The sequence below is a fragment of the Lactuca serriola genome, chromosome 8, assembly GCF_051521515.1.
Source record: "Lactuca serriola cultivar US96UC23 chromosome 8, Lser_US96UC23_V15, whole genome shotgun sequence".
NCBI classification, from domain to species: domain Eukaryota; kingdom Viridiplantae; phylum Streptophyta; class Magnoliopsida; order Asterales; family Asteraceae; genus Lactuca; species Lactuca serriola.
The window spans coordinates 167,929,773-167,947,745 of record NC_136415.1 but is presented as its reverse complement, the minus strand read 5'-3'; positions in this window follow the sequence as shown (position 1 = coordinate 167,947,745).

The window sequence follows — 17,973 nt, the reverse complement described above, 5'->3', positions numbered from 1 at the left end:
CGTCAAGAAGCTAAAGACTACTGAAGAAGCAATTGGAGAGATTTTCTCTCAAACAGGTCAAGTCACGGCCACGATTGCTAATTTGTTCGATCAGTTTGTGGAATTATTCGATGAACCTGAGAAAGCTACTCTCTCGGAAGCCAAGGCAGCAGACAACAAAGTCGATCATCTGAAGCAAATTGTCGAAGATGCAGCCAAACGAGTGTGTGAAGGAGAACATGTTCCAAACGAACCTCCTCAGCAAGGCGCTTCAGTTGAGCGGGAGAATCCTCTTTCTTCAAATCAACCGAACTCACAATTTCAGGGGGAGCATTCTATTCCAGTAGCACCCGAAAGCTCTGCTACATCTGAAAGTCCTGTAGCACCCGAAAGCTCTGCTACACCCGAAAGTACTGTAGCACCCGAAAGCTCTGCTACACCCGAAATTACTGTAGCACCCGGAAGTACTGTAGCACCCGAAAGCTCTGCTACATCCGAAAGTACTGTAGCACCCGAAAGCTCAACTACAGACATGTGTTTCTCTGTCTATAGCCGAAACAGAGTACATTGCAACTGCCTCCTGTACATCTCAAGTGATTTGGATCTAAAGCCAGCTCCGTGATTATGGACTCAATATGAAAAAGATCCCACTATATTGCGATTCAGAAAGTGCAATTAGGATCTGTCATAACCCAGTGCAACATTCCAAGACCAAGCATATCGCACTGAGGTATCACTTTATAAAGGATCATGTGGAAGATGGAAACGTCGAAATTCACTTTGTTCGAACCACTGATCGCTGCATGCCTGGAACATGTTTTGGGTATCATTCATCGTTGCAAGTAAAACTCAGCAGATGACAAGAAGTACTTCGATGATATGATTCAGTGGTACATTCGCTTCAGACAGACAATTCTTGCTCTCATCCCTCGTCTGTTTGAAACCACTAAGAAGGTTCCGGCAGCTGGACCCAACAAGAAGAAGTAATAGTCTTGCTCCAATTGACGCAAAGGGGGAGATTGTCAGGTCCAGAAGGTGTTGCGTCTTTGGGCTCGCTAGTTAGTCCAGTTTTGTCTCCGGTATGGGCCTGTCCATCCATGAGTTGTTTTGTAGGGTTTATTATTTATAGATGCTTGCATGCATCCTAGAACGTAAGATTTGATAGAGTTTTAATAGCGTTCATCGTTCTTATCTTTTGTAACCCTAGAATCCTCTACAGCGGAAGTTCTTCATCGAGCTCTACTGAGGATTGAATTAATTGAATCATTCGACACATTTAGATTCATTCTTGTGCTTTATCTTATTTTTTTTTGTTTTCTCGATCTACCTATTATAAGATCTAATCGATCAAAGAGTTTTATAAACTCATCACTTTGTAGATTGGTGCCTGATTTCCTTGACTATAAGTCAAGAGATAACAAGGAATGTAGAAAAGCTATTTGTGTTGCCATAAAATTGTTTAGCTATTGTTGTGCAACATGGATTCTAGTGTAAAACTACTTAGTTGTGGTATTATTGGAAGATAGGAAGAGGTGGATTGCTAAGTTGCTGAGAAAAGATTTACAGCCAAGCAGTATGGCTGCTGAGAAGAGCTAAGCAGTATGGCTGCTGAAAGACCAAGCAGCATGGCTGCTAAGAGCTAGTTAATAAAATTATTAGGAGCATCACATCAACGCTATTAAGAGCTAGTCAGTAGAGCTATTGGGAGCCGCACATCAAAGTTGTTAATGTTGGTTTAGTGTCTAAGCCCATAACTATAATTGCTATGTACTTGACCCGGGAATAGCATGGTCCATTTGGGTGGCATGGTTCTGGAACAATCTGAAGGATGGACTTTTGATAAAAGGATATTTATTATTTATTAATATATTATAAGTTCTAATATATTAATATGAAATCATATTATTTAATTAGTATTGATCAAGAATTAGTTTGGAATTAATTTTGTGATCAAAAGAGACTAATTAAATAAATGGGGATTGATTGTGTAAATTATTCATTCTTATATAGTGAGCTTATGATCCATAATCTTGTATGTTCGCCTAAACCCATGCGGTGACCCATGCGTACTCCATGGAGGTTAAAACCCATGGAGCATGAGAAATGCAGAAAGTCATGCACATTAGATTTTGCATGGTGTAACCCTAATTGTGTCACACTATATAAAGGACCCCATAGCTACAAAAATCGGCACATAAGTGAAAGGAAAGAGGGCTAGCCGATTATGAGTGCAAGTATACTTCTGTCAAGTTCTAGCAATTGTTGGTGGTGCTGTGTGAAGCATTTGAGGCATCAAACTTGGGGTGCAAGGCTTTTAAAGACTTAAGGAATCAAACAAAAAGAAAAGGTATGTCATTCTACTAGATTTTTGTATTAAATATACTTCATAGTAGGCTAGTTAGGATGAAACCTTGGAAAAATGAAATTTTGCATGTATAGTATAGAAAACATAGATCCTAGGTTTCTAGGGTTGGATGCACACCTTAGGAGTGTTAGAATACTCAAAACCCTTCAGTGGTATCAGAGCTAGGCAGTAGAGCTGTTAGGAGCAGCACATCAAGGTTGATAAGAGGTAGGCAGTAGATCTACTGGGAGCCGCACATCAAGGTTGTTAAGAGCTGGGAACTAGAGCTGTTGGGAGCCACAGAACAAGGCTTATTAAGAGCTTATTAGTAGGGTTGTTGAGAGGTAAGCATCGAAGTTGTTATCAGGGGTTGGGTAGTTGAGCTACTCGCAAGAAACTTGGCAACCGAGCTTCTTCTATAAAATAATAGTACCGTCTCTCGGGGACGTGTTGTCATGACCTCATAATGGAGATAATACTTATGTGTAGTCTTGTGTCAACCCTTCTACTCTCCCTCCCCCTATTTTGTTTTTTTTTTTGGAAAATGTAAAAATGATGAAAGTATCCGGCTGCACTCTGTATGACTGAGTGTGGGTTGCTTTTTCTCTCTCTTTTCTTATTCATCTTTTCTTTGTCTTCTTTCTTCTTTCTTCTTCTTCTTCTTTTTGATATATATATATATATATATATATATATATATATATATATATATATATATATATATATATATATATATATATTTACTTATTTATTTGTTGATTTGGACATTATCTGGCTACGCTCTGTATGACTGAGTGTCGGCATTTTTTTTACGATTGCTTCCTTGAGTTATTGTTAGATTCTTTTACGACTTGATAACGATTTATGCAACCAGATAATGTTTTGGAGGTTTCTTTTGCAAGCTTCGTTATATTAGTATCTGAATGAACCACTTCATTTTTCTTAGTACTTCTTTCAGTGATACATAATAGCATGTGTGTTGCAGTAAAGAAAGTGGAGTTGCGACTTCATGATTTATTGGCTCATGTTTTCTCGTGACCCGTTCTCTCGTGTTTATGAGCGTATACTTGTCTAGCAACATAAACGACAACCAAACTGAAGGGCTGAACTGATGTGGCTGTCTTGATGCGATTTGGCATTTGTAATGTGGTTGACAGGATGCCAGGTTGGGGCTTGAAATACTCACACAAAAAAATACTAGTACAAACAAATTTAATTAGTTAGTATGTTGCGTGAAATCATAAGTTGATTCTTGTCACGAGTATTTCTGAAACATTTTGTGAAGTGTCAAAATGGCACTACTCTTCTCCCCCCCCCCCCCCCCCTTTTTTTTGGTAATCGCCAAATGGATTGGTCCGCCACACGTCTTCTAAAATTAGGTTTTATTGAACAAAATCACCACATTCAAGTGTCAAGAGGTTGATTTTTATTTTGGAAAACTGGCCCAATTTTGTTGTTGGATATAACCCAATAGCATGAAAAGCTAGTTTAAAAGAAGCCGCAAAACAGTAGCAACCCATTTGAAAATAAATGGCCCATTAAAGAGAAGCCCAAGAAAAATTATTGCAAAACCCATTTAAATATGATCAACCCAATATTCCAGTCTATTTGTTTTTTTTTAAATGTTGAGTGAGTTGGACTGCAATGCATCTTCTGAACCAAATTTTACTGGATATAATTGCAACACACAAACATTGAACGACTAATGTAACGATCCAAAAATCAGGGGTAAAAATTTAGTTTTAATTAAGTTATTATATAAAACAATCAGTATAAAACAGTCATATTAATGTCACTTGTCAAAACCAATGTGTCAATAATCAAGCAAGTCATCATAAAATAATATATAGTGTAATCCCAAAGAACTCCCCTAGGCTCCCAACCTCACTAAACCGCCCTACTAACTCACTGGAGCACATCCTAGGCTTTCCTAGGTTCTGAACCTCGCCCCGCCATTTGCTGCTGAAGAACTCCCCACGATGTCAGTCATCTACCTCCTGGATGTCGTCACATCCACTTAGTAGCTGACTCTCATCACTTAAGAGTTCTACAAAGCACAAAGCAAGCAACATTCATTCAGTTGCACTCCGACCGAAAGAACTGGCATAAAACATTTAGTCCACATATCGCAACTCGTGCTATCCACATCCATCAATCCTCACTGTCGGCTGCCTTATGTATGCAAATTATACATATAATAGGTTTCAATAAACTATCGAATAATAGACTCTACCCTAGGACCACAACCAAAGAAGGAACATGAAATAAGGCCATATCTATTATTCTAAGGCTATAAGATCCTAACCGTATATAATTTTAAAAGCATACACATAGCAGTTACAAATACCAATTATCATTCTCATTGTAGCATATCGTCCAATATTCCAAGGCTACAAGCATCATATATCAGTGCCAATCTATTGCTCACTACTCAGCACTAGCATGCAAGTTTACCATCTCATACAACATATACAGGAATCTCCCCTAGCACTAACTAGCATGCGAGTCACAGATTCATAAAACAAGTCATAACAGACAACATTTATGGGTATTCTGGGGAAACTTACTTGAGCTCGGCTGATTGCACGCATCACACACTTTGTTCTTTTCCAAGTTCTTTTCCCTTTTTCAAACTTCTTTTTATAAAATGATTTTACTTTTGAAAATTTACATACCAAGTCCTTAGTTTGAGTTCAAATACACCCGAGAGTGTGCCTGAATCCTCAAACCAAGGCTCTGATACCAACTTCTAACGACCCAAAAATCAGGGGTAAAAATTCCATTTTAATTAAGTTATTACATAAAACTATCAATATAAAACAGTCATATTAATATCTCTTGTCAAAAACAATGTGTCAATAATCAAGCAAGTCATCATAAAATAATATCAGAGTGTAATCCCAAAGAACTCCTATGCGGAAAACATAGTGTGATGCGCTGCGATCAAGTCGGCTCCTTTCCTTTGAAAATGAAGTACCTAAAACCAAAAATGAAAACCATAAGCACGAAGCTTAGTGAATCCCCCAGAGCATACCCCACACAAACAATCCACATAACACATATCATATTAGCTATAAAATCTATCTCTACCGTTAGTGTAACACCCAGAATCAGGATAACCAGGAAAGGAAAGAAAAGCCCTAAGTCAAAGGAGTCAACTCGTCGAGTCCTAGGAGAAACTCAACGTGTCGGAGCGTGACCCGTGTCGTAGATTAAGTGACCGACTCGGCGAGTCGGGGAGACTGACTTGGCAAGTAAGGTCTGGGTTGGGAAACCCTAATTTCGGGACTTGGTACCTTATTTAAGCATCTCATGCTCATTTCTAGGGTTTCATTTGTCGCCTCCATTGTCCAGAGACGAAACCCTAGCCACCCAATTTCATTCTTGAGCTTATGTGAGAAGATTAAGGTCCTTTTTTAGTGCATCTTGAAGGTTGAAGGAGAAAGGAACAAGGAAAGGAATATAGATCCAGTGTTTGGGTATCATCTCAGATCATTTGAAGGTATGAAGCTTATACCTTGGCTATTAATCATCTAGATCCCCTTCTTTGCTAGTATCTTGATACTTTTGGGACCATTTCCAAGGCCAACCTGAGTAATGAGCCTTTGAGGATGAATATAGATTAGATCTGAGCATTTATGAGCTCAAGAAGCTCTGAGTGAGAAGCTTTACTCAGCTATGGTTTCCTTTCATGACTTAGACCTACATTGTAGTTTAGAATAGGGTGTTCTAGCGTCATAACACCTTGCATGCATGTAAACTTAGCAACTTTATGTGAAATGCTAGCATAAGGAGTCCAGATCTATGAGTTTGAAGTGTTGGAATAGACTGAAATCGAATGAATAGAGTTGTCACAAGGAGGACTCTGTGAGTCAACTCATGGGCTCGGTGAGTCGGGTTGTAGAACCCAAACCCTTCTGTTTATGAGTTGGATTAGTGAGTGGGGTTAGAGAAGGACTCAACCATTCTGTGCCCGTAAGGGACATGAAGATCATGGTACTCGATGAGTTCAAGGAGGAACTCGGCGAGTCCAAGGAAATCTCCTTAGCCGATGAAGATGGACTCGGCGAGTTGATTGAAGATAGTCCCGAAGTGTTAGATAAAGGAGAACTTATAGAGTTCTCGCTAGACTCGACAGGTGGAGTCGGGGTTTTTTAGGATTTGAGGAGCATGGACTCGGCGAGTTGGTAGAACAACTCGGTGAGTCGAGTCAACTGGAAGGTTGACTTTGACCAGGACCTTGACCAGAGTTGACTTAGTTTACCTTTGGAGGACAGTTTAGGCTAAGTTCTATTATTTGGTGTTGGTAGCTTGGTGAGCTAGGAGAGCAGCGCTTCAGAGAATAGTCGATTAGCAGCCAAAGGATTATCAGCAGAGTTCAGCAATTCAGGTGAGTTTTTCTTCTAGTAGGAACGTGTCTACGGCCACAATGCCGACCCGTTTAGATAGCAGTAGTTCCGGACTTTGGTCTGATGCAGTAGTTCAGTATGCTTGATGTCTTTTTGATTCAGGCATGTTTATGTGTTAGTTAGTCCGGACCTCGGTCCGATGCAGTATGCAGTATATGTGCTTACGTTATATGTTATGACCATGTTATGCTATGTTCAGTTAGTCCGGACTTCGGTCCGATGCAGGGGGAAAGGCCCCAGTTAGTCTGTACTTCGGTCCGATGCAGAGGCAAGGCCCCAGTTAGTCCGAAATTTCGGTCCGATGTAGGGGGCAAGGCCCCCGTTAGTTCGGACTTCGGTCCGATACAGTGGGCAATGCCTAGTATGTGCTTTATATGTTATTTTTTGGTATGTGGTAGTTTGGGGGAGCTCACTAAGCTTCATGCTTAATGTTTTCAGTTTTGGTTTCAGGTACTTCCGGTAGCGGAGGGAAGAGCTCTGGATGATCGCATGGCGCACACAATAGTTAGCCAGCCTGGGATGTTTTACTCTGATTATAAGAATATGTTTTGAATTAACATTCTGATTTTATGCTATAATTTATGTTATGGATTGACAATGGTGGGTTAATTAATGTTTTTCAAACGAAATTTTTAGTCATGATTTTTGGTTCGTTACAAGTTGGTATCAGAGCCTTGGTTTGAGGAATTCGGGCACACTTTCGGGTGTGTTTGAACTCAAACTAAGGAAGTGGTATAATGTTTTCAAGAGAAAAACCATGTTTACAAAAGGATATTAAGAAAAGAAAACAATTTTAGAAAAAGTATCAAGAAAAGAGTTTTAGAAAAAGCGAAAAGAATTTTGAAAAGAGAAAAGGGTGAGGTGCATGCAATTAGCCGAGCTCAAGTAAGTACTCCCAAATTACTCATACAAGTTTATGGTATGATTACCAGTTTCAGTTTCAGTAGAACAACATGCTAGAACAGGACTAAGGATCTAGGAGGATGCCTCATTTGACTGTTGTATGTGTTTTAGCTTTATGAGAATTGCATGCTAGTATTGAGTAGACAGTAGTAGGATAGCCTATTTAGGTTATGCCTGATAGTATGAGCTTAGCACTGTATGCTAGTACAATTTCAAGTTATGAGAATAGATTTGCTTGAGTAGTTTCATGTGTCCGAATGTTGCATGCTTTGTGCTTGTAGAACGTTGAGTGATGGGAGTTAGCCATCAGGTGAATACGTCCACGTCACATGTGATCATGGTTGAATAATCTCATAGTGCTGGATTTGGCCGTATTGCGCAGCTCTCGTCTGAGTCTAACCGTTGTAGGGATGAGTCTTTTACTGGAAGGACTATCTGAGCCTCGTCAAATGTGATGGTTTTCAGGGGAGGGCTAATTGGCATTATAAGGAGGCCTTCAGCAGTTGAGGATTGGTTTGGGTGGAGTCAGAGATTTTCCCTAGGGCAAGCCTAGGATGAGAGTACCAGTAGAAGGGACTTGGTAGAGTCAAGGCAGTTCTTGAAGAAAGTACGGATAGATGTGGAAGGTAGTATTGGCCCGTATTACTGAAAACAGAGGATCCGTACTCGATTCAAGAGGGGCCAAGACAAAGCCAAGGAACTTGTAGTGTGTATGTATAATCCCTTAGCAGTGAAGTGTATTTTGATAGTTATAATGATATACTTGACAATTATTGCGATATGTTTTCAGCATGGTGACGTTGTGCGAGATACCAGTTGGCAGTTCAGGTGCCGGGGAGGGATCCGGCTCAGACTTTAGAGCCGGACAACTTGATGATCAGATAAGAGATGGAATTTCTGAAGAAATTATGTGCAACATCATTGATCAGACTCCTGTGATATTCGGTTCGGTTAGGGAGGCCATCATGGAGCTTTTGGACAGTCAACTTGAGGCCTTTAGCGCTGGGATAGTTTCAGGGTAGTTTGGGATTTTTCTAGAGCCCGACTCTTATGGATCCCAGGGATCCATCAGGGAGGGGGATCCTATTTTAGCTCTTTCCATTAGGGGTCAGGAGTGAGTCGGGCATCCTATCCCCAGGAGAGTTCTCTGCATGATTGGGTTGCTGTGGAGGTTTCACGAGTCGTTCGAGAGTAGCTACCCGACATCGTTGAGAGGGTCACTGATAGGTTGACCGAGAAGCTCAAGGATGAGACAGCGGTTGTTTAGATGATTGATGGGGTAGCGCAGGAACGAGAGATTGACCGGGAGTCAGAAAGGAAGAGGAAACCAGATGAGGTTCAGTGGCCCGTAGGTTTGGGTAAAAGAACCAAAGAGCCGAGTTTGAGATCGAGAGACTTCCAGGGATGCTGCCGATACGATAAGTGTGGTAGGACGCACGGGGGTGTGTGTAGGAGTAGTAGAGGTGGTGATCCTGGCTGTTTCAAGTGCGGTCGGACCGGTCATTTTAGCAGAGATTGTACTGCTACCATCGCCTAGGGACTTGACCCAATATGTTTCCATTGCAGTCGGAGGGGCCACAAGAAAGCCTACTATCTGTGTTTTTGTTCAGCAGGGCAGGTGACAGCTCCTGCCCCTATAACTTTGAGAACCGCCAGCAGACATCAGGTTCGGGCAAGAGCGCCCACGGCTCGGAGCAGAGCATTCCAGTTGATTTCGGTAACGATTCGAGCAACACATGATGTTGGAGGTACGCATCTTTTACCTTCCTGTCAATTATTATTTATGATGTTGTTGTTATGTTACTACACTGATTTAGTAGGTATATGTATTTGAATATTATATTACCTACTTGCGAGTGAGTCATATGCCATCTACATATCTTGGATTTGGAATTATAACTGGAGGTCGTCCCCTGTAGAGCAGTTTACTATGGATGCAGTAACTGTAGCAAGTATGAGTAAGATTCGATAGTATCTCACTACCTTTGGGAAGGTGTCGTTCGGGTATAGATCAGTTATATTCCAGCACAAGGAGCACCAGAGGGAGGTGCTAGAGACTTTGAGAAGGGAGAGACTTTTTGCAAGGTACTCCAAATGTGAGTTCTGGTTGTGCGAGGTGCAATTTATCGGGTACCTTGTCAATCAGAAGCGTATTCTAGTCGTTCCGGCTAAGTTAGAGGCTGTGATGCAGTTGGAGTTTCTGAGGTCTCCAATTGAGATTCAGAGCTTCCTGGGTCTAGCAGGTTTCACTGGAGACGTATTCAGATTCTTGGAAGTGGTGTGATCTTTTGGATTGGTTAGTAGTGACACACTAGCCATAGCAAACATGGTTTTTAGCAGATTAGGCATTAAGTGGTAAGAAGGATTAAGGATCCTCCAGCGTTGTGTGCTGTAAGACGTTAGTTAAATCAAAGTAGGGGAGAATCATCCATGGATACAGAAGTAGGAGCATTTTTGAAGCTGTGATAAGTTTCACATCCTTATCAGAGAGGAAGACAGCCTAGGCAGCTGTGTGGTTTGAGGTTAGTGTGAGATGGAAGTTTGGAAAAAAAAACTTGCCAGTAAGGAGGTCGCATTCCCGTAATGTTTGCCAGCAAGCCTTAGGGAATCAGGTTGGGGATTCCAATCAGGACTTGGGTTCAGTCTTGAATGATATGTCATAAATATACTCATTGTCAGATGTGTTCGGATCAGCAACCGGCAAATGAGATAGTGTTAGAGTGTTGTAAGTCTGCGAGTGTAGTCGTAGCATTCGCTAACAGCCAGATAGTGTTAGAGTGATGTAAGTCTGCGGGTGTAGTCGTAGCATTCACTAGTAGCCAGATAGTTTCAGAGTGTTGTACATCTGCGAGTGTAGCCGTAGCATTTGCTAGTAGCCAGATAGTGTTAGAGTGATGTAAGTCTGCGGGTGTAGCCGTAGCATTAACTAGCAGCCAGATAGTGTCAAAGTGTTGTAAGTCTGCGAGTGTAGTTGTAGCAATCACTAGCAGTTAGGTAGTGCTAGAGTGTCGTGAGACTGTGGGCATAGCCGCGGAATACACTTGGCTGGTACACAGCATGAGCGTGTTGTTAGAATGTGGAAGGAACATTAGCCCCCCAGTTCGGGCGTAGCAGTAAGGATGTGGATATCCACGAAGTGGATTTCGAAATTATCTGGATGGATTAGACATAGTTGAGCCGGTGATAAGACTTTAGGAATACCACTGTAGTTTTGAGATCGAGGAAGCAATGGATTGCTTCAGGTTACTTGTTATATAAGGCTGCAATTGGTCATGTAGCAATCACGTTTAGCCGCGGGTTGGTAACATCAGGATTCGACGCTCGGACCTGGTCGGTTGGATCAGGAGGTTGTTAGAGCCTCAGTGACATGATAACTAGTGGCAACTAGTTCCAGGGAAGGTTTTTGTTTGGAGGTCATGTAAGGCGACTAAAATAAGGAGTCCCTTGGCTCTACAGTCAGGTTGGAACCCGATATTTCAGATGGCTGACGAATGAATTGACACCAGGAGGGTATCAAGAGAGTTGGAAAAGCAGCCATGTAGCAGCGTGTTGTTTCAGGCAGTTCAGTGTTTAGGCAGTTTAGTGTTTCAGGCAGTCAGTGTTTAGGCAGTTCAGTGTTCAGCCAGTTCAGTGTTTCCAGGCAGATCAGTGTTTCAGACAGTGTTGGGTCTCCGACGGTAATGGTATTTTGGGTTTTCCTGGATAGCTTGGGGAGTGGCAAGGCACTCATAGCATGATTATCTAAGTTATGGCCAAGTATAATTGGATCGCAAGGATAAGTGGATCTATGAATTCTATTGTTCTAGTGGGAATCTAGAGTAGTTAGCATGTAAGGAATGGTTAGTAATGATTTCGAGGATGAAATCTAATTTAAATGGCTAGAGTAATGGATAGCGTGAAACGTATGTTCTTCGCAGTGGTAGGGGAGATGGTTAACTATGGGGAGTTGCCTTGGGAAAGCCAGAAAACGCGCAAGGAAAAAAGGGTGAGGCCCTAGGATGTTCATCATAAGTACTCGGGGAGTACCAGATGGATGGTCAGTTGGGTAAGATGTGCTCTTAGGATTGTTGAGTATTAGAGTGCACTCAAGGTGATTAGCTATAAGAACTAATTTTATTTTGAGTGATCGGGCGGAAGCTCCATCAAGTGGTCGGCCGGAGTTGTATTCATCAGGCATGGATGATGCGAGCAGATTGTAGGACAGTTGGCCGTAGCAGACTTTGAGGACAAAGTCTAGTTTAAGTGGGGGAGAGTTGTAACACCCAGAATCAGGATGACCAGGAAAGGAAAGAAAAGCCCTAAGTCAAAGGAGTCAACTAGTCGATTCCAAGGAGGAACTCGACGAGTCGGAGCGTGACCCGTGTCGCAGATTAAGTGATCGACTCGGCGAGTCAGGGAGACTGACTCGGTGAGTCTGGTCTGGGTTGGGAAACCCTAATTTCGGGACTTGGCACCTTATTTAAGCATCTCATTCTCATTTCTAGGGTTTCATTTGCATCCTCCATTGTCCAGAGACGAAACCCTAGCCACCCAACTTCATTCTTCAACTTATGTGAGAAGATTAAGGTCCCTTTTGAGTGCATTTTGAAGGTTGATGGAGAAACAAACAAGGAAAGAGTATAGATCCAAAGTTTGGGTGTCATCTCAGATCCTTTGAAGGTATGAAGCTCATACCTTGGCTATTAATCATCTAGATCCCCTTCTTTGCTAGTATCTTGAAACTTTTGGGACCATTTCCAAGGCCAACCTGAGTATTGAGCCTTTGAGGACGAATAGAGATTAGATCTGAGCATTTTTGAGCTCTAGAAGCTTTGAGTGAGAAGCTTTACTCAGCTATGGCTTCCATTCATAACTTAGACATCCGTTGTAGTTTAGAATAGGGTGTTCTAGCCTCATAACACATTGCATGCACGTAAAGTTAGTAACTTTACGTGCAATGATAGCATAAGGAGTCCAGATCTATGAGTTGGAAGTGTTGGAATAGATTGAAATCGACTGAATAAAGTTGTCACAAGGAGGACTCGGCGAGTCAACTCATAGACTCGGTGAGTCGGGTCGCAGAACCCAAACCCTTATGTCTATGAGTCGGATCAGTGAGTGGGGTTAGAGAAGGACTTAGCCAGTCTGTGCCCGTAAGGGACATGAAGATCATGGTACTCGATGAGTTCAAGGAGGAACTCGGCGAGTCCAAGGTAATCTCCTTAGCCGATGAAGACGGACTCGGCGAGTTGTAGAACAACTCGGCGAGTCGATTGAAGATAGTACCGAAGTGTTAAATAAAGGAGAACTCATCGAGTTCTCGCTAGACTCGACGAGTGAAATCGAGGTTGTTTAGGATTTGAGGAGCATGGACTCGGCGAGTTGGTAGAACAACTCGGTGAGTCGAGTCAACTGGAAGGTTGACTTTGACCATGACCTTGACCAGAGTTGACTTAGTTGACCTCTAGAGGGCAGTTTAGGCTAAGTTCTATTATTTGGTGTTGGTAGCTCAGTGAGCTAGGAGAGCAGCGCTTCAGAGAATAGTCGATTAGCTGCCAGAGGATTATCAGCAGAGTTCAGCAATTCAGGTGACTTTTTCTTCTAGTAGGAATGAGTCTACGGCCACAATGCCAACCCGTTTAGATAGCAGTAGTTCCGGACTTTGGTCTGATGCAGTAGTTCAGTATGCTTGATGTCTATTTGATTCAGGCATGTTTATGTGTTAGTTAGTCCGGACCCGGTCCGATGCAGTATGCAATATATATGCTTATGTTATATGCTATGATCATGTTATACTATGTTCAGTTAGTCCGGACTTCAGTCCGATGCAGGGGGCAAGGCCCCAGATAGTGCGGACTTCGGTCCGATACAAGGGCAAGGCCCCAGTTAGTCCGAATTTTGGTCTGATGCAGGGGGCAAGGCCCCAGTTAGTCTGAACTTCGGTCCGATGCAGTTGGAAAGGCCTAGTATGTGCTTTATATGTTATTTTTTGGTATGTGGTAGTTTGGGGGAGCTCACTAAGCTTTGTGCTTACAGTTTTTAGTTTTGGTTTCTGGTTCATCCGGTAGCAGAGGGAAGAGCTCGGGATGATCGCATGGCGCACACCATAGTTAGCCAGCCAGGGATGTTTTACTCTGATGATAAGAATATGTTTTGAATTAACACTCTGATTTTATGCTATAATTTAAGTTATGGATTGACAATCTTGGTTTAAGTAATGTTTTTGAAATGAAATTTTCAGTCATGATTTTTGGGTCGTTACAGTTAGCCACAAAGGCTATCTCTACCATCAGCCATAAAGGATGTCTCTACCATCAGCCATAGAGGTTGTCTCTTCCATCAACCACAAAGGCTATCTTTACCACGTATCATGTATACATACATATCACACACCTCTACATAGCAAGTATACCAATTATCAAAAAGTTAGCTAATTAAAGCTACACACATATCACATACGCCATGCATACATAAAACCTGTAAGAATGCCATGGGCTACCCCACATGTTCTTTAGCTAGGGCTGCCATGGGCTACCCCACATGGTCTTACATCCAATGCCATGAGCTCCCCCACATGGTCTTTACCTAAGAGTGCCATAGGCTACCCCACATGGTCTTATATCCAATGCCACGAGCTCCCCCCGGGGTCTTCCATGCAAAAACACACAAGCACATATCATAACAAATAACATATCATATCAAATCACATAATGACCAACGCATATAACATTATCACATAATGGGCTAGCCTTGGTGCCTTAGATGCATGGGTATCGTCAGAAGAGTCACCTCACACTGCTGAACTCTCGTAGACACAATCCTAACTACTGGATGACAAATTCCCGCACTGTCAATATCAAAGCATCACCCAATTAATAATTGGGTTCCAACACAAAAATATATAAGTCCAAGCTTAGGATAAAAGACTGCTTTACCCCTATCTTAGCTTGATTTAACTCAAGGCCCAATCCAAAGGCCTAAAAGTTAAACTCTGAGTCAAAGCCCAACATATGGCCCAATTTTCCAAATTAGGCCCAAACCTTATAAGGTCTTACCATAAGGCCCGACCATTTACTCTAGTCCAACATTCAACATTCTAATGGCCCAATATCATATAATTATTAAGGCCGAAACCATGGCCCATCTATGGCCCAATTTTCCAAATTGGGCCCAACTCCTCATATGGGCCTTACCTTAAAGCCTATTAATTATTCTAGTCCATTTGCTTGATCTTGGATGGCCCATTAATAATCCAATCATCAAGGCCCAATAGAAAGGCCCAACATAAAGCTAAGTGAAATTAGGGTTTCACATAAGATGACAATTAGCGTTAAGTGTTTCTCACTTAACCCATTAATGACTTAATCCATTAAGTCCTTTACTCTACTAGATAAATGATATGGAATAATTTGGGCTTAATACACAATCCAATCCCAATGGCCCAAAGGTGGGTCCCAATAAGTCCAAGGCCCAAATACTCACAATTATTGTTTTCTAAACTTTAATTAGGGTTTCCACTCAAACATGGCCCAATAGACCCAAAATTAACCTTTAAGCCCATTCGGGTTTTGGTAGGCGGCACCACCCACTACCACCTTGGGTAGTGGTGGTTAATGGCGGCTCACGACGACGACCACCACCTTACAATGGTGGTTATGGTTCTTTTCATTTTTCTTTTGCTAATTACAATTACAAGCTTTTAATCCACAAATAAACACACACACTAACTACTCTAACACACACAGCCATTCTAGTGGTGGCTGTTGGTGGTAGAGGGTGGCGGTGGCTCTTTTGTGAGCTCCGGCTACCCCAAAACACCGAAACACACATACAAGTAATAGAAATTCAACCATACATACCTACACATAGTAAGACTTGCACACAGCCACCTTCCACAGTGACTGGTGGCAGCGGAGGATGGCAGCAGTTCACGGTGGGACAACAACAACGCACGAACACAATATCATATGCTACTGAGCCATCCATGAGGAACTGGCGGCACTAAACCTTCCCTGAAATGCACAACGACGATGATTAACGGTAGCAACCGAAGCCTAGAGTCCGGCGGCTCCCTTTTCTTTTACGGAGAATGGCAGCGGTGACGCCAACAGGGCTGAGACGCAATGTTGACGAAGGAACGTCGAATAGAAGAAGGTTGGCGGCACATCTTCGATTTTCAGCCGGTACAGTCTCATTTGGCCCTTCAAGGTGGAATGGTGACAGTGAGTGTTCACAGCCACGTCGGTGGTCTTCATGGTTGCTAGAAACAGGAGCATTGATGCTCAATGCAACAGTAATGAGGAGGCGGTCGGACTTCGCTGTGAAAGGCAGTCGGCGGGCAGCAACACTTGGGGCCCAAGACGTCTGGCAGCCACGCTATGGCATTTTCCGATGGTTGACGACCTCAACGAAGGTGGTGCGCCGGAGATTGAGTGAGTGGAAGTGACGGCTATTCCATCCCCTAGGGTTAGGGTTAAGGGTTTGATTAAATACCCGACACCCTTGAAACATCCATCCATAATGGCAGCATCGGCCCCTCCCTTATGAAATTATTTCAAATTAAATCCAAAACTTACACTTTAGCCCCTATTCCTATAAATTCCTTTCATAAGTAATCCAACAGTTACTAAACAGCCCCTCCTCCACAATTTTATTTTCCAATTATGTCCATAAGATACCATTAAACCCTTAGCTTCCAAAATCTCTTCAAATTAAGTCCCCATAATTTACCTAGTAATCCCTGCCTTCACAAATATTTACAAAGCCAGTTCGAAACTGACACTTATAACCCTCAACTTCTAAATTATGCCAAGTAACTCTTGAAAACCAACACCTTACTATATAATTATTAATATTAGGGCTACTATCCATTCATCAACTTTATCTATTTATTTATTTAATAAACGGGGTGTTACAACTGAATGATAAAATTGGCTTGTGAAAAATAGCCCATTTTGTTGCTTTTAATGCAACTCGGTAACATGATGGAGCACACTTATGAGAAGCCCAAAATAAATTAGAAGTAACCCGCTTGTAGAATTGTTGGCTCAAACTGAAATATGCAGCCCGTTTGAAGATAATTCCAAATCCTTACTTCTTTTGTGGATAAACATAATTGATGTACAAGGTCACAAGGGTGACCTTTCTTTATAATTTTTGAAAATGAAAGTCTAATTTCTTTTTCTAGATTCATTGTGGGGCCAAATGTTAGTTTCTCTTTTCTACCATCTTTTAAACACAAAGGAACACGTGACTTTTGTGGTTTCTTTTTATCCTTCTTTTCTCTTTATTTTTTTTCTTGTGATTCGTATACACACAGATGAGGAACATTATATATGTTCTTTTGTATGATATGCGGTAACATTACCTTGAGTTATTCGCAATTGAGGACTTTGAGGGCAAAGTGTAATTCACGTGGGGGAGAACTAGAACACACATTCTAGGTATGCATCTAAATTGAAATATTTAACACTTTTTGGGTGGCCACGACATGGTGGAGTTCCACCACGACATGGCAATTCGTTTTGGGTCGCGAGTTTTTGATGGACCACTACGGTGTTGCAATAGGTGCCATGGAGTGGTTGCTGCTATTGAGAGAAACCCTAAAATGTAGGGTTTACACCCGATTTAAGCATCATTAACCCCCAAGACCTTTTATCCTCATCAGCCTCTATTACCCACTCCATTCCTTTCAAACCCGAATCTCCATTGGTGGTGTTTTAAGCTCATTTTCATGTTTGGTGTCCATTATAGTGGGAAGGAAGCAATTGGAAGTCAAGAATAGAGCTCCAAGCTTTGTAGATCTGAGTTGTACACTTCTTGAGCTACCCCTGGGAGGTATAAACTTCAGAACTTGATTATCTTTCTAGATCTTTCTAATGTTAGAATTTATGTGCTTTTAGTCCCATATTTTTTGTTTATATGAGTTCGGACTACTCAAGACCAAATGAGTTGCCTTTTTGGATGTTTTGGGGTGTTTGGAGTTATGAAAATTGAATCTTGACCCTTTCCTTTCCTCCGTGCATGCATTAGGTGACTTGTAGCATTGTGAAATGTTAGGGTTTACATTTAGGACACTTTATAGCCATGAAAATTCAAAAAGTTGGAAACTTTGTGACTAAGAATGTCATTTGGGATCAAAACTAAGTTTTTTACGAAAGGAATTTAGGGATTATGAGCTTAATGTCAAAAAGTCAAATTGATTTTTTGCTCTTTTTAAACTTAGAATTTGAGATCCTTACTCATTGGAGGGACTTAAAGGATAATGTCACGCCCGCAGATTCAGGCTAATTAGTTTCAAGACAATAAGCGTCAAAAAAAATGAATTTTTGACAAAATATTATTTACAATAAGCCCCGA